Consider the following 27,263-nt stretch of genomic DNA (forward strand, 5'->3'; position numbering starts at 1 on the left):
GGAACTGAGAGCCGTTAGCATGCTGTGTTTCAGGGATATTAGAGCAGAAAGCGTGCTTTGCATCTGGGATATGAGAGCAGTTATAAGCTGTGCAAAAGGGATATGAGACCAGATAGCATTCTGTGTTAAAAGGATATGAGAGCAGTTAGCAAGCTGTGTATCAGATATATGAGAGCAGTTAGTATGATTTGTATCTGGGATATGAGAGCAGATAGTATTCTTTGTATCAGGCATATGAGAGCAGTTATTATGCTTTGGATCATGGGTTTGAGAGCAGTTAGCATGCTCTTTATCTGGGATATGAGAGCAGTTAGAATTCTGTGTTTCACTGATATTAGAGCAAAAGCATGCTGTGCATCAGGGATATCAGACCAGTTAGCATGCTGTGTAAAAGGGATTTGAGAGCAGTTTGCATGCTGTGTATCATGGATATGAGGGCAGTTAATATGCTGTGCATCAGGGATATGAGAGAAGATTGCATTCTGTGTATCGAGTATATGAGAGCAGTTAAAATGCTGTCTGTCGGGTAAATGAGAGCAGTTGGCATGCTGTGCATCTGGGATATGAGAGCAGTTACTATGCTGTGTATCAGGGAAATAAGAGCAGTTAGGATGGTGTGTATCAGGGATATGAGAGGAGTTGGCATGGTGTGTATCTGGGATATGAGAGCAGTTAGTATGCTGTGTATAAGGGATATAAGAGCAGTTAGGATGGTGTGTATCAGGTATATGAGAGCAGTTATCATCCTGTGTATCTGGGATATGAGAGCAGTTAGCATGCTGTGTGTCAGGGATATAAGAGCAGTAAGCGTGCTGTGCATCCGGGATATGAGAGCAGTTAGCATGCTGTGTATCAGGGATAAGAAAGCAGTTAGCATGCTGTGTATCAGGGACATGAGAGCAGTTAGTATGCTGTGTACAAGGGATATGAGAGCTGTTAGCATGCTGTGTAAAAGTGATATGAGAGCAGTTAGCATGCTGTGTATCAGGGATATGAAAGCAGTTAGCATGCTTTGTATCAGGGACATGAGAGCAGTTAACATGCTGTTTGTCATGGATATGAGAGCAGTTAGCATGTTGTGTGAAAGGGATTTGAGAGCAGTTTGCATGCTGTGTATCAGGGATATGAGAGTAGTTAGGATGCTTTGTATCAAGGGATATGAGAGCTGTTATTATGCTGTATATCAGTGAAGTTCAAGCTGTTAGTATGCTGTGTTTCAGGGATATGAGAGCAGTTAGCATGCTGTGTATCGCGGATATGAGAGCATTTAGCATGCTGTGTATCAGGGATATAAGAGCATTTAGCATGCTGTGTATCACGGATATAAGAGCAGTTAGCATGCTGTGTATCAGTGATATGAGAGCAGTTAGCCTGATGTGTATCAGGAATATGAGAAATTTAGCATGCTGTTTGTCAGGGATATGAGAGCAGTTAGCATGTTGTGTGAAAGGTTTTTGAGAGCAGTTTGCATGCTGTGTATTAGGGATATGAGAGTAGTTAGCATGCTTTGTCACAAGGGATATGAGAGCTGTTAGTATTTTGTATATCAGGGAAATTCAAGCTGTTAATATGCTGTGTTTCAGGGATATGAGAGCAGTTAGCATGCTGTCTATCACGGATATGATATCAGTTAGCATGCTGTGTATCAGGGATATAAGGGCAGGTAGCCTGCTGTGTATCAGTGATACGAGAGCAGTTATTAAGCTGTGTAAAAGGGATATGAGACCAGTTAATATGCTGTGTAAAATGGATATGAGAGTAGTTAGCATGCTTTGCATCAAAGATATAAGAGCAGTTAGTCTGCTGTGTATCAGGGATATGAGAGCAGTTATTATGCTGTGTAAAAGGGATATGAGATCAGTTAGCATGCTGTGTATCACGGATATGAGAGCTGTTAGCATGCTGTGTATCAAGGATATGAGAACGGTAAGTATGCTGTGTATCACGGATATGAGTGCAGTTACTATGCTGTGCATCAGGGATATGAGAAAAGTTACCATGCTGTGCTTAGGCAATATGAGAGCAGATAACCTGCTGTGTGTCATGGATATGAGAGCAGTTAGCATGCTGTGTAACTGGGATATAAGAGCAGTGAGCATACTGTGTATCATGGATATGAGAGCAGATGGTAGCCTTTGAAAAAGGGATATGAGAGCAGTTAGCATGCTGTGCAAAAGTGATATGAGTGCAGTTAGCATGCTGTGCATCAGGGATAAAAGAGCAGTTAGCGTGCTGTGTATCAGGGATATGAGAGGAGTTAGCCTGCTGTGTATCAAGGATATCAAAGCAGTTAGTATGCTGTGTATCAGCAATATGAGTCCATTTAGCATGCTGTGCATCAGGGATATGAGAGCAATTAGCATGCTGTGTAAAAGGGATTTGAGAGCAGTTAGCATGCTGTGTATCATGGATATGAGGGCAGTTAATATGCTGTGCATCAGGGATATGAGAGCAGTTAGCATTCTGTGTATCGGGTAAATGAGAGCAGTTAGCATGCTGTGTATCGGGTATATGACAGCAGTTGTCATGCTGTGTATCTGGGATATTAGAGCAGTTATTATGCTGTGTATCAGGGATATGAGAGGAGTAAGCCTGCTGTGTATCTGGGATATGAGAGCAGTTAGTAGTCTGTGTATTAGGGATTTAAGAGCAGTTATGATGGTGTGTATCAGGTATATGAGAGCAGTTAGAATGCTGTGTATCAGGGATATGAGAGCAGTTAGCATGCTGTGTATCAGGGATATGAGAGCAGTTAGTATGCTGTGTACAAGGGTTATGAGAGCTGTTAGCATGCTGTGTAAAAGTGATATGAGAGCAGTTAGCATGCTGTGGATCAGGGCTATAAGAGCTGTAAGCATGCTGTGCATCAGGGATATGAGAGCAGTTAGTATGCTGTGTAAAAGGGATATGAGAGCAGTTAGCCTGATGTGTGACAGGGATATGAGAGCAGTTAGCATGTTGTGTGAAAGGGATATGAGAACTGTTAGTATGCTGTATAACAGGGAACTTCAAGCTGCTAATATGCTGTGTTTCAGGGATATGAGAGCAGTTAGCATGCTGTGTATCGCGGATATGAGAGCAGTTAGCATTCTGTGTATCAGGGATATAAGAGCAGTTAGCATGCTGTGTATCACGGATATAAGAGGAGTTTGCAAGCATGTATCAGTGATATGAGAACAGTTAATATGCTTTGTCAAAGTGATATGAGAGTAGTTAGCATGCTGTGCATAAGGGATATAAGAACAGTGAGTCTGCTGTGTATCAGTGATACGAGAGCAGTTATTATGCTGTGTAAAAGGATATGAGATCAGTTAGCATGCTGTGTATCACGGATATGAGAGCTGTTAGCATGCTGTGTATCACGGATATGAGAGCAGTTAGCATGCTGTGTATCACGGAAATGAGTGCAGTTAGTCTGCTGTGCATCAGGGATATGAGAAAAGTTACCATGCTGTGTTAAAGCAATATGAGAGCAGATAACCTGCTGTGTATTTTGGATATGAGAGCAGTTAGCATGCTGTGTATCGGGTATATGAGAGCAGTTAGCATGCTGTGTAACAAGGATATAAGTGCAGTGAGCATAATGTGTATCAGGGATATGAGAGCAGATGGTACGCTGTGAAAAAGGGATATGAGAGCAGTTAGCATGCTGTGTTCAAGGGATATGAGTGCAGTAAGCATGCTGTGCATCAGGGATATGAGAACATTTAGCTTGCTGTGTAAAAGGGATTTGAGAGCAGTTAGCATGCTGTGTATCATGGATATGAGGGCAGTTAATATGCTGTGCATCAGGGATATGAGAGAAGTTTGCATTCTGTGTATCGAGTATATGAGAGCAGTTAAAATGCTGTCTGTCGGGTAAATGAGAGCAGTTGGCATGCTGTGCATCTGGGATATGAGAGCAGTTACTATGCTGTGTATCAGGGAAATAAGAGCAGTTAGGATGGTGTGTATCATGGATATGAGGTGAGTTAGCATGCTGTGTATCTGGAATATGAGAGCAGTTAGTATGCTGTGTATAACGGATATAAGAGTAGTTAGGATGTTGTGTATCAGATATATGAGAGCAATTAGCATCCTGTGTATCTGGGATATGACAGCAGTTAGCATGATGTGTATCAGGGATATGAGAGAAGTTAGTATGCTGCGTACAAGGGATAAAAGAGCTGTTAGCATGCTGTGTAAAAGTGATATGAGAGCAGTTAGCATGCTGTGTATCTGGGATATAAGAGCAGTAAGCGTGCTGTGCATCCGGGATATGAGAGCAGTTAGCATGCTGTGTATCAGGGATTAGAAAGCAGTTAGCATGCTGTGTATCAGGGACATGAGAGCAGTTAGTATGCTGTGTACAAGGGATATGAGAGCTGTTAGCATGCTGTGTAAAAGTGATATGAGAGCAGTTAGCATGCTATGTATCAGGGACATGAGAGCAGTTAGCATGCTGTCTATCGGGATATGAGAGCATTTAGTATACTGTGTAAAAGGGATATGAGAGCTGATAGCATGCAGTGTAAAAGTGATATGAGAGCAGTTAGCGTGCTGTGTATCAGGGATATAAGAGCAGTAAGCAGGCTGTACTTCAGCGATATGAGAGCAGTTAGTATGCTGTGTAAAAGGGTTATGAGAGCTGTTAGACTGATGTGTATCAGGGATATGAGAGCAGATAGCATGTTGTGTGAAAGGGATATGAGAGCAGTTTGCATGCTCTGTATCAGGGATATGAGAGTAGTTAGGATGCTTTGTATCAAGGGATATGAGAGCTGTTGTGTGCTGTATATCAGGGAAATTCAAGCTGTTAGTATGCTGTGTTTCAGGGATATGAGAGCAGTTAACATGCTGTGTATTGCGGATATGAGAGCAGTTAGCATGCTGTGTATCAGGGATATAAGAGCAGTTAGCATGCTGTGTATCACGGATATAAGAGAAGTTAGCATGCTGTGTATCAGTGATATGAGAGCAGTTAGCCTGATGTGTATCAGGGTTTTGAGAACTATTAGCATGCTGTGTGTCAGAGATATGAGAGCAGTTAGCATGTTATGTGAAAAGGTTTTGAGAGCAGATTGCATGCTGTGTATCAGGGATATGAGAGTAGTTAGCATGCTTTGTCACAAGGATATGAGAGCTGCTAGTATGCTGTATATCAGGGAAATTCAAGCTGTTAATATGCTGTGTTTCAGGGATATGAGAGCAGTTAGCATGCTGCGTATCGCGGATATGAGAGCAGTTAGCATGCTGTGTATCCAGGATATAAGAGCAGTTAGCATGCTGTGTATCAGTGATACGAGAGCAGTTATTATGCTGTGTAAAAGGGATATGAGACCAGTTAATATGCTGTGTAAAATGGATATGAGTGTAGTTAGCATGCTGTGCATCAGGGATATGAGAGCAGTTATTATGCTGTGTAAAAAGATATGAGATCAGTTAGCATGCTGTGTATCACGGATATGAGAGCAGTTAGCATCCTGTGTGTCGCGGATATGAGAGCAGTCAGCATGCTGTGTATCAGGGATATAAGAGCAGTTAGCATGCTTTGTATCAGTGATACGAGAGCAGTTATTATGCTGTGTAAAAGGGATATGAGACCAGTTAATATGCTGTGTAAAATGGATATGAGAGTAGTTAGCATGCTGTGTATCAGGGATATGAGAGCAGTTATTATGCTGTGTAAAAGGATATGAGATCAGTTAGCATGCTGTGCATCACGGATATGAGAGCAGTTAGCATGCTGTGTATCAAGGATATGAGACAAGTTAGTATGCTGTGTATCACGGATATGAGTGCAGTTAGTATGCTGTGCATCAGGGATATGAGAAAAGTTACCATGCTGTGTTAACGCAATATGAGAGCAGATAACCTGCTGTGTATCATGGATATGAGAGCAGTTAGCATGCTGTGTAACGGGTATATGAGAGCAGTTAGCTTGCTGTGTAACAGGGATATAAGATCAGTGAGCATTCTGTGTATCAGGGATATGAGAGCAGATGGTATGCTGTGAAAAAGGGATATGAGAGCAGTTAGCATGCTGTGTAAAAGGGATATGAGTGCAGTTAGCATGCTGTGCATCAGGGATAAAAGAGCAGTTAGCTTGCTGTGTATCATGGTTATGAGCTGAGTTAGCATGCTGTGTATCAAGGATATGAAAGCAGTTAGTATGCTGTGTATCAGGAATATGAGTGCAGTTTTCATGCTGTTCATCAGGGATATGAGAGCAATTAGCATGCTGTGTAAAAGGGATTTGAGTGCAGTTAGCATGTTGTGTATTTTGGTTATGAGGGCAGTTAATATGCTGTGCATCAGGGATATGAGAGCAGTTAGCATTCTGTGTATCGGGTATATGAGAGCAGTTAGCATGCTTTGTATCGGGTATATGAGAGCAGTTGGCATGCTGTGTATCTGGGATATGAGAGCAGTTATTATGCTGTGTATCAGGGATATAAGAGCAGTTAGGATGGTGTGTATCAGGGATATGAGAGGAGTTAGACTGCTCTGTACCTGGGAAATGAGAGCAGTTAGTATGCTGTGTATTAGGGATATAAGAGCAGTTATGATGGTGTGTATCAGGTATATGAGAGCAGTTAGCATGTTGTGTATCAGGGATATGAGAGCAGTCAGCATGCTGTGTATCAGGGATATGAGAGCAGATAGTATGCTGTGTATCACGGATATGAGTGCAGTTAGTATGCTGTGCATCAGGGATAAAAGAGCAGTTAGCGTGCTGTGTATCAGGGATATGAGAGGAGTTAGCATGCTGAGTATCAAGGATATGAAAGCAGTTAGTATGCTGTGTATCAGGAATATGAGTGCAGTTAGCATGCTGTGCATCAGGGATATGAGAGCAATTAGCATGCTGTGTAAAAGTGATTTGAGAGCAGTTGGGATGCTGTGTATCATGGATATGAGGGCAATTAATATGCTGTGAATCAGGGATATGAGTGAAGTTAGCATTCTGTGTATCGGGTGTATGAGAGTAGTTGGCATGCTGTGTATCTGTGATATGAGAGAAGTTATTATGCTGTGTATCAGGGATATAAGAGCAGTTAGGATGGTGTGTATCAGGGAAATTCAAGCTGTTAGTATGCTGTGTTTCAGGGATATGAGAGCAGTTAGTATGCTGTGCATCAGGGATATGAGAAAAGTACCCATGCTCTGTAAAAGGCATATGACAGAAGATACCATGCTGTGTATCATGGATATGTTAGCAGTTACTATGCTGTGTATCAGGGTAATAAGAGCAGTTAGCATGCTGTGTATCAGAGATATGAGAGCAGTTAGCATGCTGTGTATGAGGGATATGAGGTCAGTTAGCATGCTGTGTATTAGGGACATGAGAGCAGTTAGTATGCTATGTAAAAGGGATAGGAGAGCAGTTAGCCTCATGTGTCTCAGGGATATGAGAGCAGTTAGCATGTTGTGTGAAAGGGATATGAGAGCAGTTTGCATTTTCTCTATCAGGGATATGAGAGTAGTTAGGATGCTTTGTATCAAGGGATATGAGAGCTGTTAGTATGCTGTATATCAGGGAAATTCAAGCTGTTATTATACTGTGTTTCAGGGATATGAGAGCAGTTAGCATGCTGCATATCGCGGATATGAGAGCAGTTAGCATGCTGTGTATCAGGGATATAAGAGCAGTTAGCATGCTGTGTATCACGGATGTAAGAGCAGTTTGCATGCTGTGTATCAATGATATGAGAGCAGTTAGCGTGATGTGTATCAGGGTTTTGAGAACTATTACCATGATATGTGTCAGGGATGTTAGAGCAGTTAGCATGTTGTGTGAAAGGTTTTTGAGAGCAGTTTGCATGCTGTGTATCAGGGATACGAGCGTAGTTAGCATGCTTTGTCACAAGGGATATGAGAGCTGTTAGTATGCTGTAAATCAGGGAAATTCAAGCTGTTAATATGCTGTGTTTCAGGGATATGAGAGCAGTTAGCATGCTGTGTATCAGGGATATAAGAGCAGTTAGCATGCTGTGTATCAGCGATACGAGAGCAGTTATTATGCTGTGTAAATGGGATATGAGAAGAGTTAGTATGCTGTGTAAAATGGATATGAGGGTAGTTAGCATGCTGTGTATCAGGGATATGAGAGCAGTTATTATGCTGTGTAAAAGGATATGAGATCAGTTAGCATGCTGTTCATCACAGATATGAGAGCAGTTGGCATGCTGTGTATCAAGGATATGAGAGCAGTTAGTATGCTGTGTATCACTGATATGAGTGCAGTTAGTATGCTGTGCTTCAGGGATATGAGAAAAGTTACCATGCTGTGTTAAAGCAATATGAGAGAAGATAACCTGCTGTGTATCATGGATATGAGAGCAGTTAGCATGCTGTGTATAGGGTATATGAGAGCAGTTAGCATGCTGTGTAACAGGGATATAAGTGCCGTGAGCATACTGTGTATCAGGGATATGAGAGCAGATTGTATGCTGTGAAAAAGGGATATGAGAGCAGTTAGCATGCTGTGTAAAAGGGATATGAGTGCAGTTAGCATGCTGTGCATCAGGGATAAAAGAGCAGTTAGCGTGCTGTGTATCAAGGATAAGAAAGCAGAAAGTATGCTGTGTATCAGGAATATGAGTGCAGTTAGCATGCTGTGCATCAGGGATATGAGAGCAATTAGTATTCTGTGTAAAAGGCATTTGAGAGCAGTTAGCATGCTGTGTATCATGGATATGAGGGCAGTTAATATGCTCTGCATCAGGGATGTGAGAGCAGTTAGCATTCTGTGTATCGGGTATATGAGAGCAGTTAGCATGCTGTGTATTGGGTATATGAGAGCAGTTGGCATGTTGTGTATCTGGGATATGAGAGCAGTTATTATGCAGTGTATCAGGGATATTAGAGCAGTTAGGACGTTGTGTATCAGGGATATGAGAGCAGTTAGCATGCTGTGTATCGCGGATATGAGAGCAGTTAGCATTCTGTGTATCAGGGATATAAGAGCAGTTAGCATGCTGTGTATCACTGATATAAGAGCAGTTTGCAAGCATGTATCAGTGATTTGAGAACAGTTAATATGCTTTGTCAAAGGAATATGAGAGTAGTTAGCATGCTGTGCATAAGGGATATAAGAGCAGTGAGTCTGCTGTGTATCAGTGATACGAGAGCAGTTATTATGCTGTGTAAAAGGATATGAGATCAGTTAGCATGCTGTGTATCACGGATATGAGAGCTGTTAGCATGCCGTGTATCACGGATATGAGACAGTTTGTATGCTGTGTATCACGGAAATGAGTGCAGTTAGTCTGCTGTGCATCAGGGATATGAGAAAAGTTACCATGCTGTGTTAAAGCAATATGAGAGCAGATAACCTGCTGTGTATTTTGGATATGAGAGCAGTTAGCATGCTGTGTATCGGGTATATGAGAGCAGTTAGCATGCTGTGTAACAGGGATATAAGTGCAGTGAGCATAATGCGTATCAGGGATATCAGAGCAGATGGTACGCTGTGAAAAAGGGATATGAGAGCAGTTAGCATGCTGTGTTCAAGGGATATGAGTGCAGTTAGCATGCTGTGCATCAGGGATAAAAGAGCAGTTAGCGTGCTGTGTATCAGGGATATGAGAGGAGTTAGCATGCTGTGTATCAAGGATATGAAAGCAGTTAGTATGCTGTGTATCAGGAATAAGAGTGCAGTTAGCATGCTGTGCATCAGGGATATGAGAGCAAAGAGCATGCTGTGTGAAAGTGATTTGAGAGCAGTTAGCATGCTGTGTATCATGGATATGAGGGCAGTTAATATGTTCTGCATCAGGGATGTGAGAGCAGTTAGCATTCTGTGTAGCGGGTATATGAGAGCAGTTGGCATGCTGTGTGTCTGGGATATGAGAGCAGTAATTATGCTGTGTATCAGGGATATAAGAGCAGTTAGGATGGTGTTTATTAGTGATATGAGATCAGTTAGCCTGCTGTGTACCTGGGATATGAGAGCAGTTAGTATGCTGTGTATTAGGGATATAAGAGCAGTTATGATGGTGTGTATCAGGTATATGAGAGCAGTTCGCATGCTGTGTATCAGGGATATGAGAGAATTTAGTATGCTGTGTATCACGAATATGACTGCAGTTAGTATGCTGTGCATCAGGGATATGAGAAAAGTTACCATGCTGTGTTAAAGCAATATGAGAGCAGATAACCTGCTGTGTATCATGGATATGAGAGCATTTAGAATGCTGTTTATTGGGTATATGAGAGCAGTTAGCATGCTGTGTAACAGGGATATAAGAGCAGTGAGCATACTTTCTATCAGGGATACGAGAGCAGATGGTAGGCTGTGAAAAAGGGATATGACAGCTGATAGCATGCTGTATAAAAGGGATATGAGTGCAGTTAGCATGCTGTACATCAGGGATAAAAGAGCAGTTAGCGCGCTGTGTATCAGGGATATGAGAGGAGTTAGGTTGCTGTGTATCAAGGATATGAAAGCAGTCAGTATGCTGTGTATCAGGAATATGAGTGCAGTTAGCAAGCTGTGCATCAGGGATATGAGAGCAATTAGCATGCTGTGTAAAAGGGATTTGAGAGCAGTTAGCATGCTGTATATCATGGATATGAGGGCAGTTAATATGCTGTGCATCAGGGATATGAGAGCAGTTAGCATTCTGTGTATCGGGTATATGAGAGCAGTTGGCATGCTGTGTATCTGTGATATGATAGCAGTTATTATGCTGTGTAGCAGGGATATAAGAGCAGTTAGGATTGTGTGTATCAGGGATATGAGAGGAGTTAGCCTGCTGTGTATTAGGGATATGAGAGCAGTTAGTATTCTTTGTATCTGGGCAATGAGAGCAGTTATAAGCTGTGCAAAAGGGATATGAGACCAGATAGCATTCTGTGTAAAAAAGACATGAGAGCAGTTAGCAAGTTGTGTATCAGATATATGAGAGCAGTTAGTATGCTTTGTATCTGGGATATGAGAGCAGTTAGTATTCTTTGTATCAGGGATATGAGAGCAGTTATTATGCTTTGGATCATGGGTTTGAGAGCAGTTAGCTGGCTATTTATCTGGGATATGAGAGCAGTTAGAATTCTATGTGCCAGGGATATTAGAGCAGTAAGCATGCTGTGCATCAGGGATATGAGAACAGTTAGCTTGCTGTGTAAAAGGGATTTGAGAGCAGTTAGCATGCTGTGTATCATGGATATGAGGGCAGTTAATATGCTGTGCATCAGGGATATGAGAGAAGATTGCATTCTGTGTATCGTGTATTTGAGAGCAGTTAAAATGCTGTCTGTCGGGTAAATGAGAGCAGTTGGCATGCTGTGCATCTGGGATATGAGAGCAGTTACTATGCTGTGTGTAAGGGAAATAAGAGCAGTTAGGATGGTGTGTATCAGGGATATGAGAGGAGTTAGCATGCTGTGTATCGGGGATATCAGAGCTGTCAGTATGCTGTGTATAAGGGATATAAGAGCAGTTAGGATGGTGTGTATCAGGTATATGAGAGCAGTTAGCATCCTGTGTATCTGGGATATGAGAGCAGTTAGCTTGCCGTGTAAAAGAGATTTCAGAGACGTGAGCATGCTTTGCATCAGGGAGAAAGAGCAGTTAGTCTGCTGTGTATCAGGGATATGAGATCAGTTATTATGCTGTGTAAAAGGGATATGAGATCAGTTAGCATGCTGTGTATCACGGATATGAGAGCAGTTAGCATGCTTTGTATCAAGGATTTGAGAACAGTACGTATGTTTTGTATCACGGATATGAGTGCAGTTATTATGTTGTGCATCAGGGATATGAGAAAAGTTACCATGCTGTGCTATGGAAATATGAGAGCAGATAACGTGCTGTTTATCATGGATATGAGAGCAGTTAGCATGCTGTGCATTGGTTATATGAGAGCAGTTAGCATGCTGTGTAACAGGGATATAAGAGCAGTGAGCATCCTGTGTATCATGGATAAGAGAGCAGATGGAAGGCTGTGAAAAAGGGATATGAGAGCAGATAGCATGCTGTGTAAAAGGGATATTAGTGCAGTAAGCATGCTGTACATCAGGGATAAAAGAGCAGTTAGCGTGCTGTGTATCAGGGATATGAGAGGATTTAGCATGCTGTGTATCAAGGATATGAAAGCAGTTAGTATGCTGTGTATCAGGAATATGAGTGCAGTAAGCATGCTGTGCATCAGGGATAGGAGAGCAATTAGCATGCTGTGTATCAGGGACATGAGAGCAGTTAACATGCTGTGTGTCAGGGATATGAGAGCAGATAGCATGTTTTGTGAAAGGGATATGAGAGCAGTTTGCATGCTGTGCATCAGGGATATGAGAGTAGTTAGGATGCTTTGTATCAAGGGATATGAGAGCTGTTAGTATGCTGTATATCAGTGAAATTCAAGCTGTTAGTATGCTGTGTTTCAAGGATATGAGAGCAGTTAGCATGCAGTGTATCACGGATATAAGAGCAGTTATCATGCTGTGTATCACGGATATTAGAGCAGTTAGCATGCTGTGTATCAGTGATATGAGAGCAGTTATCCTGATGCGTATCAGGGATATGACAAATTTAGCATGCTGTTTGTCAGGGATATGAGAGCAGTTAGCATGCTGTGTGAAAGGTTTTTGAGAGCAGTTTGCATGCTGTGTATCAGTGATATGAGAGTAGTTAGAATGCTTTGTCACAAGGGATATGAGAGCTGTTAGTATGCTGTATATCAGGGAAATTCAAGCTGTTAATATGCTGTGTTTCAGGGATATGAGAGCACTTAGCATGCTGTGTATCACGGATATGAGAGCAGTTAGCATGCTGTGTATCAGGAATATAAGAGCAGTTAGCATGTTGTGTATCAGTGATACGAGAGCAGTTAGCATGCTGTGTAAACGGGATATGAGAGCAGTTAATATGCTGTGTAAAATGGATATGAGAGCAGTTAGCATACTGTGCATCAGGGATATAAGAGCAGTTAGTCTGCTGTGTATCAGGGATATGAGAGCAGTTAAGCTTTGTAAAAGGGATATGAGATCAGTTAGCATGCTGTATATCATGGATATGAGAGCAATTAGCATGCTGTGTAACAGGGATTTGAGAGCACTTAGCATGCTGTGTATCGGGTATATGAGAGCAGTTGGCATGCTGTGTATCTGGGATATGAGAGCAGTTATTATGCTGTGTATCAGGGATATAAGAGCAGTTAGGATGGTGTGTATCAGGCATATGAGAGGAGTTAGCCTGCTGTGTATCTGGGATATGAGAGCAGTTAGTATGCTGTGTATTAGGGATATAAGAGCAGTTATGATGGTGTGTATCAGGGATATGAAAGCAGTTAGCATACTGTGTATCAGGGATATGAGAGCAGTTAGCATGCTGTGTATCAGGATATGAGAGCAGTTATTAAGCTGTGTACAAGGGATATGAGAGCTGTTAGCATGCTGTGTAAAATTGATATGAGCGCAGTTAGCATGCAGTGTATCAGGGATATTAGAGCAGTAAGTGTGCAGTGCATCAGGGATATGAGAGCTGCTTGTTTGCTGTGTAAAAGGGATATGAGTGCAATTAGCCTGATGAGTATCAGGAATATGAGAACAGTTAGCATGCTGTGTGTCAGGGATATGAGAGCAGTTAGCATGTTGTGTGAAAGGGTTATGAGAGCAGTTGGCATGCTGTGCATCTGTGATATGATAGCAGTTATTATGCTGTGTATCAGGGATCTAAGTGAAGTTAGGATGGTGTGTATCAGGGATATGAGAGGAGTTAGTATGCTGTGTACCTGGGATATGAGAGCTGTTAGTATGCTGTGTATCAGGGATATAAGAGCAGTTATGATTGTGTGTATCAGGTATATGAGAGCAGTTAGCATGCTGTGTATCAGGGATATGAGAGCAGTTAGCATGGCTTGTATCAGAGATAACAGAGCAGTTAGCATGCTGTGTATCACGGATATGAGAGCAGATTGCATGCTGTGTATCAGTGATATGAGAGTAGTTAGCATGCTTTGTATCAAGGGATATGAGAAGTGTTAGTATGCTGTATATCAGGGAAATTCAAGCTGTTAGTATGCTGTGTTTCAGGGATATGACAGCAGTTAGTATGCTGTGTATCACGGATATGCTTGCAGTTAGTATGCTGTGCATCAGGGATATGTTAAATGTACAAATGCTGTGTAAAAGGCATATGACAGAAGATACCATGCTGTGTATCATGGATATGATAGCAGTTACTATGCTGTGTATCAGGGATATAAGAGCAGTTAGCATGCTGTGTATCGGGTATATGAGAGCAGTTGGCATGCTGCGTATCTGGGATATGAGAGCAGTTATTATGCTGTGTATCAGGGATATAAGAGCAGTTAGGATGGTGTGTATCAGGAATATGAGAGGAGTTAGCCTGCTGTTTGCCTGGGATATGAGAGCTGTTAGTATGCTGTGTATTAGGGATATAAGAGCAGCTAGCATGCTGTGTATCAGGGATATGAGAGCAGCTAGCATGCTGTGTATCAGGGATATGAGAGCAGTTAATATGCTGTGTATCACAGATATGAGTGCAGTTAGTATGCTGTGCTTCAGGGATATGAGAAAAGTTACCATGCTGTGTTAAAGCAATATGAGAGCAGATAACCTGATGTGTATCAAGAATATGAGAACAGTTAGCATGCTGTGTGTCAGGGATATGAGAGCAGTTAGCATGTTGTGTGAACGGGATATGAGAGCAGTTTGCATGTTGTGTATAAGGGCTTTGAGAGAAGTGAGCAAGCTTTGTTTCAAGGGATATGATAACAGTTAGCATGCTGTGGTTCAGGGATATGAGAGCAGTTAGCATGCTGTCTATCAGGGACATGAGAACAGTTAGTATGCTGTGTACAAGGGATATGAGAGCTGTTAGCATGCTGTGTAAAAGTGATATGAGAGCAATTAGCATGCTGTGTACCAGGGATATGAGAGCTGTTAGCATGCTGTGTATCAGGGACATGAGAGCAGTTAACATGCTGTGTGTCAGGGATATGAGAGCAGATAGCATGTTGTGTGAAAGGGATATGAGAGCAGTTTGCATGCTGTGTATCAGGGATATGAGAGTAGTTAGGAAGCTTTGTATCAAGGGATATGAGAGCTGTTAGTATGCTGTATATCAGGGAAATTCAAACTGTTATTATGCTGTGATTCAGGGATATAAGAGCAGTTATCATGCTGTGTATCACGGATATTAGAGCAGTTAGCATGCTGTGTATCAGTGATATGAGAGCAGTTAGCCTGATGTGTATCAGTGATAAGAGAAATTTAGCATGCTGTTTGTCAGGGATATGAGAGCAGTTAGCATGCTGTGTGAAAGGTTTTTGAGAGCAGTTTGCATGCTGTGTATCAGTGATATGAGAGTAGTTAAAATGCTTTGTCACAAGGGATGTGAGAGCTGTTAGTATGCTGTTTTTCAGGGAAATTTAAGCTGTTAATATGCTGTGTTTCAGGGATATGAGAGCAGTTAGAATGCTGTGTATCGCGGATATGAGAGCAGATAGCATGCTGTGTATCAGGGATATAAGAGCAATTAGTCTGCTGTTTATCAGGGATATGAGAGCAGTTATTATGCTGTGTAAAAGGGATATGAGATCAGTTAGCATGCTGTGTATCACGGATATGAGAGCAATTAGCATGCTGTTTAAAAGGGATTTGAGAGCAGTTAGCATCCTGTGTATCATGGATATGAGGGCAGTTAATATGCTGTGCATCAGGGATATGAGAGCAGTTAGCATTCTGTGTAACGGGTATATGAGAGCAGTTAGCATGCTGTGTATCGGGTATATGAGAGCAGTTGGCATGCTGTGTATCAGGGATATGAGAGTAGTTAGTATGCTTTGTCACAAGGGATATGAGAGCTGTCAGTATGCTGTATATCAGGGAAATTCAAGCTTATAATATGCTGTGTTTCAGGGATATGAGAACAGTTAGCATGCTTTGTATCGCGGATATGAGAGCAGTTAGCATGCTGTGTATCAGGGATATAAGAGCAGTTAGCATGCTGTGTATCAGTGATACGAGAGCAGTTAGCATGCTGTTTAAAAGGGATATGAGAGCAGTTAATATGCTGTGTAAAATGGATATGAGAGTAGTTAGCATACTGTGCATCAGGGATATAAGAGCAATTAGTCTGCTGTGTATCAGGGATATGAGAGCAGTTATTATGCTGTGTAAAAGGGATATGAGATCAGTTAGCATGCTGTGTAAAATGGATATGAGAGTAGTTAGCATACTGTGCATCAGGGATATAAGAGCAATTAGTCTGCTGTGCATCAGGGATATGAGAGCAGTTATTATGCTGTGTAAAAGGGATTTGAGAGCAGTTAGCATCCTGTGTATCATGGATATGAGGGCAGTTAATATGCTGTGCATCAGGGATATGAGTGCAGTTAACTTTCTGTGTATCGGGTATATGAGAGCAGTTAGCATGCTGTGTATCGGGTATATGAGAGCAGTTGGGATGCTGTGTATCTGGGATATGAGAGCATTTATTATGCTGTTTATCAGGGATATAAGAGCAGTTAGGATCGTGTGTATCAGGCATATGAGAGGAGTTAGCCTGCTGTTTATCTGGGATATGAGAGCAGTTAGTATGCTGTGTATTAGGGATATAAGAGCAGTTATGATGGTGTGTATCAGGTATATGAGAGCAGTTAGCATGCTGTGTATCAGGGATTTGAGAGCAGTTAGCATGCTGTGTATCAGGGATATGAGAGCAGTTAGTAAGCTGTGTACAAGGGATATGAGAGCTGTTAGCTTGCTGTGTAATATTGATATGAGAGCAGTTAGCATGCTGAGTATCAGGGACAAAAGAGCAGTAAGCGTGCTGTGCATCAGGGATATTAGAGCAGTAAGCGTGCTGTGCATCAGGGATATTAGAGCAGTTAGTTTGCTGTGTAAAAGGGATATGAGAGCAGTTAGCCTGATGTGTATCAGGAATATGAGAACAGTTAGCATGCTGTGTGTAAGGGATAGGAGAGCAGATAGCATGTTGTGTGAAAGGGATGTGAGAGCAGTTGGCATGCTGTGTATCTGTGATATGACAGCAGTTATTATGCTGTGTATCAGGGATATAAGAGAAGTTAGGATGGTGTGTATCAGGCATATGAGAGGAGTTAGCCTGCTGTTTATCTGGGATATGAGAGCAGTTAGTATGCTGTGTATTAGGGATATAAGAGCAGTTATGATGGTGTGTATCAGGTGTATGAGAGCAGTTAGCATGCTGTGTATCAGGAATATCAGAGCAGTTAGCATGCTGTGTATCAGGTATATGAGAGCAGTTAGTAAGCTGTGTACAAGGGATATGAGAGCTGTTAACATGCTGTGTATCAGGGATATGAGTTCAGTTAGCATGCTGTGTATCAGGGACATGATAGCAGTTAGTATGCTGTGTGTCAGGGATATGAGAGAACTTAGCATGCTGTGTCAAAGTGATATGAGAGCAGTTAGCATGCTGTGTATCAGGGATGTGAGAGCAGTTAGCATGCTGTGTATCAGGGACATGAGAGCAGTTAACATGCTGTGTGTCAGGGATATGAGAGCCGTTAGCATGTTGTGTGAAAGGGATATGAGAGCAGTTTGCATGCTGTGTATCAGGGATATGAGAGTAGTTAACATGCTTTGCATCAAGGGATATGAGAGCTGTTAGTATACTGTATATCAGGGAAATTCAACCTGTTAATATGCTGTGTTTCAGGGATATGAGAGCAGTTAGCGTGCTGTGTATTGCGGATATGAGAGCAGTTAGCATGCTGTGTATCAGGGATATCAGAGCAGTTAGGATGGTGTGTATCAGGCATATGAGAGGAGTTAGCCTGCTGTGTATCTGGGATATGAGAGAAGTTAGTATGCTGTGTATTAGGGATATAAGAGCAGTTATGAAGGTGTGTATCAGGTATATGAGAGCAGTTAGCATGCTGTGTATCAGGAATATCAGAGCAGTTAGCATGCTGTGTATCAGGTATATGAGAGCAGTTAGTAAGCTGTGTACAAGGGATATGAGAGCTGTTAGCATGCTGTGTAAAATTGATATGAGAGCAGTTAGCATGCTGTGTATCAGGGATATTAGAGCAGTAAGCGTGCTGTGCATCAGGGATATTAGAGCAGTTAGTTTGCTGTGTAAAAGGGATATGAGAGCAGTTAGCCTGATGTGTATCAGGAATATGAGAACAGTTAGCATGCTGTGTGTAAGGGATAGGAGAGCAGATAGCATGTTGTGTGAAAGGGATGTGAGAGCAGTTGGCATGCTGTGTATCTGTGATATGACAGCAGTTATTATGCTGTGTATCAGGGATATAAGAGAAGTTAGGATGGTGTGTATCAGGCATATGAGAGGAGTTAGCCTGCTGTTTATCTGGGATATGAGAGCAGTTAGTATGCTGTGTATTAGGGATATAAGAGCAGTTATGATGGTGTGTATCAGGTGTATGAGAGCAGTTAGCATGCTGTGTATCAGGAATATCAGAGCAGTTAGCATGCTGTGTATCAGGTATATGAGAGCAGTTAGTAAGCTGTGTACAAGGGATATGAGAGCTGTTAACATGCTGTGTATCAGGGATATGAGTTCAGTTAGCATGCTGTGTATCAGGGACATGATAGCAGTTAGTATGCTGTGTGTCAGGGATATGAGAGAACTTAGCATGCTGTGTCAAAGTGATATGAGAGCAGTTAGCATGCTGTGTATCAGGGATGTGAGAGCAGTTAGCATGCTGTGTATCAGGGACATGAGAGCAGTTAACATGCTGTGTGTCAGGGATATGAGAGCCGTTAGCATGTTGTGTGAAAGGGATATGAGAGCAGTTTGCATGCTGTGTATCAGGGATATGAGAGTAGTTAACATGCTTTGCATCAAGGGATATGAGAGCTGTTAGTATACTGTATATCAGGGAAATTCAACCTGTTAATATGCTGTGTTTCAGGGATATGAGAGCAGTTAGCGTGCTGTGTATTGCGGATATGAGAGCAGTTAGCATGCTGTGTATCAGGGATATCAGAGCAGTTAGGATGGTGTGTATCAGGCATATGAGAGGAGTTAGCCTGCTGTGTATCTGGGATATGAGAGAAGTTAGTATGCTGTGTATTAGGGATATAAGAGCAGTTATGAAGGTGTGTATCAGGTATATGAGAGCAGTTAGCATGCTGTGTATCAGGAATATCAGAGCAGTTAGCATGCTGTGTATCAGGTATATGAGAGCAGTTAGTAAGCTGTGTACAAGGGATATGAGAGCTGTTAGCATGCTGTGTAAAATTGATATGAGAGCAGTTAGCATGCTGTGTATCAGGGATTTAAGAGCAGTAAGCGTGCTGTGCATCAGGGATATGAGAGCAGTTAGTTTACTGTGTAAAACGGATATGAGAGCATTTAGCCTGATGTGTATCAGGAATATGAGAACAGTTAGCATGCTGTGTGTCAGGGATATGAGTGCATTTAGCATGTTGCGTGAAAGGGATATGAGAGCAGTTGGCAAGCTGTGTATCTGTGATATGAGAGCAGTTATTATGCTGTGTATCAGGGATATGAGCGGAGTTAGCATGCTGTGTATCGCGGATAAAAGAGCAGTTAGCATGCTGTGTATCAGGTATATAAGAGTAGTTAGCATGCTTTGTATCATTGATATGAGAGCTGTTAGCATGCTGTGTAAAAGGGATATGAAACCTGTTATTATACTGTGTATCACGGATATGAGAGTAGTTAGCATTCAGTGTATCAAGGATATGAGAGCAGTTAGCATACTGTGTATCATGGATATGAGGGCAGTTAATATGCTGTGCATAAGGGATATGAGAGCAGTTAGCAATCTGTGTATCGGGTATATGAGAGTAGTTAGCATGCTGTGTGTCGGGTATATGAGAGCAGTTGGCATGCTGTGTATCTGGGATATGAGAGAAGTTAGGATGGTGTGTATCAGGGATATGAGAGGAGTTAGCCTGCTGTGTACCTGGGATTTGAGAGCAGTTAGTATGCTGTGTATTATGGATATAAGAGCAGTTATGATGGTGTGTATCAGGTATATGAGAGCAGTTAGCATGCTGTGTATCAGGGATATGAGATCAGTTAGCATGCTGTGTTTCACGGATATGGGAGCAGTTTGCAAGCTGTGTATCAGTGATATGAGAGTAGTTAGCATGCTTTGTATCAAGGGATATGAGAGCTGTTAGTATGCTGTACATCAGGGAAATTCAAGCTGTTAGTATGCTGTGTTTCAGCGATATGAGAGCAGTTAGTATGCTGTGTATCACGGATATGATTGCAGTTAGTCTGCTCTGCATCAGGTATATGAGAAAAGTACCCTTTGCTGTGTAAAAGGCATATGACAGAAGATACCATGCTGTGTATCATGGATATGATAGCAGTTACTATGCTGTGTATCAGGGACATAAGAGCAGTTAGCATGCGCTGTATCAGAGATATGAGAACAGTTAGCATGCTGTGTATCAGGGATATGAGATCAGTTAGCATGCTGTGTTTCAGGGACATGATAGCAGTTAGTATGCTGTGTGACAGGGATATGAGAGAAGGTAGCATGCTGTGTCAACGTGATATGAGAGCAGTTAGCATGCTGTGTATCAGTGATATGAGAGCAGTTTTCATGCTGTGTATCAGGGACATGAGAGCAGTTGACATGCTGTATTTCAGGGATATGAGAGCAGTTAGCATGTTGTGTGAAAGGGATATGAGAGCAGTTTGCATGCTGTGTATCAGGGATATGAGAGTAGTTAGGATGCTTTGCATCAAGGGATATGAGAGCTGTTAGTATACTGTATATCAGGGAAATTCAAGCTGTTAATATGCAGTGTTTCAGGGATATGAGAGCAGTTAGCATGCTGTGTATGTCGGATATGAGAGCAGTTAGCATGCTGTGTATCAGGGATATAAGAGTAGTTAACATGCTTTGTATCAGTGATATGAGAGCAGATAGCATGCTGTGTAAAAGGGATATGAAACCAGATAGCATGCTGTGTATCAGGGACATGAGAGCAGTTAACATGCTGTGTGTCAGGGATATGAGAGCAGTTAGCATGTTGTGTGAAAGGGATATGAGAGCAGTTTGCATGCTGTGTATCAGGGATATGAGAGTAGTTAGGATGCTTTGCATCAAGGGATATGAGAGCTGTTAGTTTACTGTATATCAGGGAAATTCAAGCTGTTAATATGCTGTTTTTCAGGGATATGAGAGCAGTTAGCATGCTGTGTATTGCGGATATGAGAGCAGTTATAATGCTGTGTATCAGGGATATAAGAGTAGTTAACATGCTTTGTATCAGTGATATGAGAGCAGATAGCAAACTGTGTAAAAGGGATATGAAACCAGTTATTATACTCTGTATCACGGATATGAGAGTAGTTAGCATTCTGTGTATCAAGGATATGAGAGCAGTTAGTATGCTGTGTATCACGGATATGAGTGCAGTTAGTATTCTGTGCATCAGGGATATTAGAAAAGTTACCATGCTGTGTAAAAGCACTATGAGAGCAGTTAACCTGCTGTGTATCATGGATATGATAGGAGTTAGCATGCTGTGAATCACGGATGTAAGAGCAGTAAGCGTGCTGTACATCAGGGATATGAGAGCAGTTAGCATGCTGTGTGTCACGGAAATGATTGCAGTTACTATGGTTTGCATCAAGGATATGAGAAAAGTACCCATGCTGTGTAAAAAGCATATGACAGAATATACCATGTTGTGTCATGAATATGATAGCAGCTACTATGCTGTGTATCAGGGATATGAGAGCAGTTAGCATGCTGTGTAACAGAGATATGAGAGCAGTTAGCATGCTGTGTAAAAGCGATTTGAGAGCAGTTAGCATGCTGTGTATCATGGATATGAGGGCAGTTAATATGCTGTGCATCAGGGATATGAGAGAAGATTGCATTCTTGTATCGAGAATATGAGAGCACTTAAAATGCTGTGTATCGGGTAAATGAGAGCAGTTGGCATGCTGTGCATCAGGGATATGAGAGCAGTTACTATACTGTGTAACAGGGAAAAAAGAGCAGTTAGGATGGTGTGTATCAGGGATATGAGAGGAGTTAGCATGCTGTGTATCTGGGATATGAGAGCATTTAGTATGCTGTGTATAAAGGATATAAGAGCAGTTAGGATGAAGTGTATCAGGTATATGAGAGCAGTTAGCATGCTGTGTATCAGGGATATGAGAGCAGTTAGCATGCTCTTTATCAGGGATTCGAGAGAAGTTAGTATGCTGTGTACAAGGGATAAGAGAGCTGTTGGCATGCTGTGTAAAAGTGATAAGAGAGCAGTTAGCATGCTGTGTATCAGGATTATAAGAGCAGTAAGCGTGCTGTGCATCAGGGATATGAGAGCAGTTTTCCTGATGTGTATCAGGGATATGAGAACAATTAGCATGCTGAGTGTCAGGGATATGAGAGCAGTTAGCATGTTGTGTGAAAGGGATATGAGAGCAGTTTGCATGTTGTGTATCAGGGATATGAGAGAAGTGATCATGCTTTGTTTCAAGGGATATGAGAGCTGTTAATATGCTGTATATCAGGGAAATTCAAGCTGTTAGTATGCTGTGTTTCAGTGATATGAGAGCAGTTAGCATGCTGTGTATCGCGGATTTGAGAGCAGTTACCATGCTGTGTATCAGGGATATTAAAGCAGTTAGCATGCTGTGTATCAGGGACATGAGAGCAGTTAACATGTTGTGCCAGGGATATGAGAGCCGTTATCATGTTGTGTGAAAGGGATATGCGAGCAGTTTGCATGCTGTGTATCAGGGATATAACATCAGTTATGATGCTTTTTATCAAGGGATATGAGAGCTATTAGTATGATGTACATCAGGGAAATTCAAGCTGTTAGTATGCTGTGTTTCAGGGATATGAGAGCAGTTAGCATGCTGTGTATCACGGATATAAGAGCAGTTAGCATGCTGTGTATCAGTGATATGAGAGCAGTTAGCCTGATGTGTATCAGGGATATGAGAACTATTAGCATGCTGTGTGTCAGGGATATGAGAGCAGTTAGCATGTTGTGTGAAAGGTTTTTGAGAGCAGTTTGCATGCTGTGTATCAGGGATATGAGAGTAGTTAGCATGCTTTGTATCAAGGGATATGAGAGCTGTTAGTATGCTGTATATCAGGGAAATTCAAGCTGTTAATATGCTGTGTTTCAGGGATATGAGAGCAGTTAGCATGCTGTGTTTCGCGAATATGAGAGCAGTTGGCATGCTGTGTATCAGGGATATAAGAGCAGTTAGCATGCTGTTTATCAGTGATATAAGAGCAGTTAGCATGCTGTGTCACAGGGATATGAGACCAGTTAATATGCTGTGTAAAATGAATATGAGAGTAGTTAGCATGCTGTGCATCAGGGATATAAGAGCAGTTAGTGTGCTGTGTATCAGGGATATGAAAGCAGTTATTATGCTGTGAAAAAGGAATATGAGATCAGTTAGCATGCTGTGTATCACGGATATGAGAGCAGTTAGCATGCTGTGTATCAAGGATATGAGAGCAGTTAGTATGCTGTGTATCACGGATATGAGTGCAGTTAGCATGCTGTGTATCAGGGACATGATAGCAGTTAGTATGCTGTGTACAAGGGATATGAGAGCTGTTAGCATGCTGTGTAAAAGTGATATGAGAGCAGTTAGCATGCTGTGTATAAGGAATATGAGAGCAGTTAGCATGCTGTGTATCAGGGACATGAGAGCAGTTAAAATGCTGTGTGTCAGGGATATGAGAGCAGTTAGCATTTTGTGTGAAAGTGATATGAGAGCAGTTTGCATGCTGTGTATCAGGGATATGAGAGTAGTTAGGATGCTTTGTATCAAGGGATATGAGAGCTGTTAGTATACTGTATATCAGGGAAATTCAAGCAGTTAATATGCTGTGTTTCAGGGATATGAGAGCAGTTAGCAAGCTGTGCATCGCGGATATGAGAGCAGTTAGCATGCTGTGTATGAGGGATAAAAGAGCAGTTAGCATGCTGTGTATCAGTGATATGAGAGCAGTTAGCCTGATGTGTATCAGGGATATGAGAACAATTAGCATGCTGTGTGTCAGGGATATGAGAGCAGTTAGCATGTTGTGTGAAAGGGATATGAGAGCAGTTTGCAAGTGGTGTAACAGGGATATGAGAGAAGTGAGCTTGCTTTGTTTCAAGGGATATGAGAGCTGTTAATATGCTGTATATCAGGGAAATTCAAGCTGTTAGTATGCTGTGTTTAAGAGATATGAGAGCAGTTAGCATGCTGTGTACAAGGGATATGAGAGCTGTTAGCATGCTGTGTAAAAGTGATATGAGAGCAGTTTGAATGCTGTGTATCAGGGATATGATCGCAGTTAGCATGCTGTGTATCAGGGACATGAGAGCAGTTAACATGCTGTGTGTCAGGGATATGAGAGCCATTAGCATGTTGTGTGAAGGGGATATGAGAGCAGTTTTCATGCTGTGTATCAGGGATATGAGATTAGTTAGGATGCTTTGTATCAAGGGATATGAGAGCTGTTAATATGCTGTATATCAGGGAAAATCAAGCTGTTATGATGCTGTGTTTCAGGGATATGAAAGCAGTAAGCATGCTGTGTATCGCGGATATGAGAGCAGTTAGCATGCTGTGTATCAGGGATATAAGAGCAAATAGCATGCTGTGTATCACGGATATAAGAGCAGTTAGCATGCTGTGTATCAGTGATATGAGAGCAGTTCGCCTAATGTGTATCACGGATATGAGAACTATTAGCATGCTGTGTGTCAGGGATATGAGAGCAGTTAGCATGTTGTGTGAAAGGTTTTTGAGAGCAGTTTGCATGCTGTGTATCAGAGATATAAGTGTAGTTAGCATGCTGTGCATCAGGGATATAAGAGCAGTTATTGTGCTGTGTATCAGGGATATGAGAGCAGTTATTATGCTGTGTAAAAGGGATATGAGAGCAGTTAGTATGCTGTGTATCACGGATATGACTGCAGTTAGTATGCTGTGCATCAGGGATATGCTAAAAGTTACCATGCTGTGTAAAAGCAATATGAGAGCAGTTTACCTGCTGTGTATCATGGATATGAGAGCAGTTAGCATGTTGTGTGAAAGGGATACGTTAGCAGTTTGCATGCTATGTATCAGGGATATGAGAGTAGATAGGATGCTTTGTATCAAGGGATATGAGAGCTGTTAGTATGCGGTATATCAGGGATTTCAAGCTGTTAGTCTTCTGTGTTTCAGGGATATGAGAGCAGTTAGCATGCTGTGTATCGCGGGTATGAGATCAGTTAGAATGCTGTGTATCACGGATATGATTGCAGTTAGTATGCTGTGCATCAGGGATATGAGAAAAGTTATCATGCTGTGTAAAAGCAATATGAGAGCAGATAACCTGCTGTGTATCATGGATATGAGAGCAGTTAGCAAGCTGTGTATTGGGTATATGACTGCAGTTAGCTTGCTGTGTAACAGGGATATAAGAGCAGTGAGCATACTGTGTATCAGGGATATGAGAGCATTTAGTATGCTGTGAAAAAGGCATATGAGAGCAGTTAGCATGCTGTGTATCAAGGATATGAAAGCAGTTAGTATGCTGTGCATCAGGAATATGAGTGCAGTTAGCATGCTGTGCATCAGGGATATGAGAGCAATTAGCATGCTGTTTAAAAGGGATTTGAGAGCAGTTAGCATGCTGTGTATCATGGATATGAGGGCAGTTAATATGCTGTGCATCAGGGATATGAGAGCAGTTAGCATTCTGTGTATCAGGTATATGAGAGCAGTTAGCATGCTGTTTATCTGGGATATGAGAGCAGTTACTATGTTGTGTATCAGGGATATAAGAGCAGTTAGGATGGTGTGTATCAGGTATATGAGAGCAGTCAGCATGCTGTGTATCAAGGATATGAGAGCAGTTAGCATGCTGTGTTTAGGGGAAAAGAGAGCAGTTAATATGCTGCGTACAAGGGATGTGAGAGCTGTTAGCATGCTGTGTAAAAGTGATATGAGAGCAGTTAGCATGCTGTGTATCAGGGATATAAGGGCAGTAAGCCTGCTGTGCATCAGGGATATGAGAGCAGTTAGTATGATGTGTAAATGGGATATGAGAGCAGTTAGCCTGATGTGTATCAGGAATATGAGAACAGTTAGCATGCTGTGCGTCAGGGATATGAGAGCATTTAGCATGTTGTGTGAAAGGGATATTAGAGCAGTTTGCATGCTGTGTATCTGTGATATGAGAGTAGTTAGCATGCTTTGTCACAAGGGATATGAGTGCTGTTAGTATGCTGTATATCAGGGAAATTCAAGCTGTTATTATGCTATGTTTCAGCGATATGAGAGCAGTTAGCATGCTGCGTATCGCGGATTTGAGAGCAGTTAGCATGCTGTGTATCAGGGATATAAGAGCAGTTAGCATGCTGTGTATCAGTGATATGAGAGCAGTTAGCATGCTGTGTAAAAGGGATAAGAAACCAGTTAATATGCTGTGTATCAAGGATATGAGAGTAGTTAGTATGCTGTGTATCATGGATATGAGTGCAGTTAGTATGCTGTGCATCAGGGATATTATAAAAGTTACCATGCTGTGTAAAAGCAATATGAGAGCAGTTAACCTGCTGTGTATCATGGATATGAGAGCTGTTAGCATGCTGTGAATCAGGGATATAAGAGCAGTAAGCGTGCTGTGCATCAGGGATATGAGAGCATTTAGCATGCTGTGTTTCACGGATATGATTGCAGTTACTATGGTGTGCATCAGGGATATGATATGAGTTAGCATGCTGTGTAAAAGGGATTTGAGAGCAGTTATCATGCTGTGTATCATGGATATGAGGGCAGTTAATATGCTGTGCATCAGGGATATGAGAGCAGTTTGCATTCTTTGTATCGAGTATATGATAGCAGTTAAAATGCTGTGTATCGGGAAAATGAGAGCAGTTGGCATGCTGTGCATCAGGTATATGAGAGCAGTTACTATGCTGTGTAACAGGGAAATAAGAGCACTTAGGATGGTGTGTATCAGGGATATGAGAGAGTTAGCATGCTGTGTATCTGGGATATGAGAGCAGTTAGCATGTTGTGTATCAGGGATATGAGAGAAGTTAGTATGCTGTGTACAAGGGATAAGAGAGCTGTTAGCATGCTGTGTAAAAGTGATATGAGAGCAGTTAGCATGCTGTGTATCAGGGATATAAGAGAAGTAAGCGAGCTGTACATCAGGGATATGACAGCAGTTAGCCTGATGTGTATAACGGATATGAGAACAATTAGCATGCTGTGTGTCAGGGATATGAGAGCAGTTAGCATGTTGTGTGAAAGGGATATGAGAGCAGTTTGCATGCTGTGTATCAGGGATATG

The sequence above is a fragment of the Carcharodon carcharias genome, chromosome 5 (genome assembly GCF_017639515.1).
Source record: "Carcharodon carcharias isolate sCarCar2 chromosome 5, sCarCar2.pri, whole genome shotgun sequence".
Lineage (NCBI taxonomy): Eukaryota > Metazoa > Chordata > Chondrichthyes > Lamniformes > Lamnidae > Carcharodon > Carcharodon carcharias.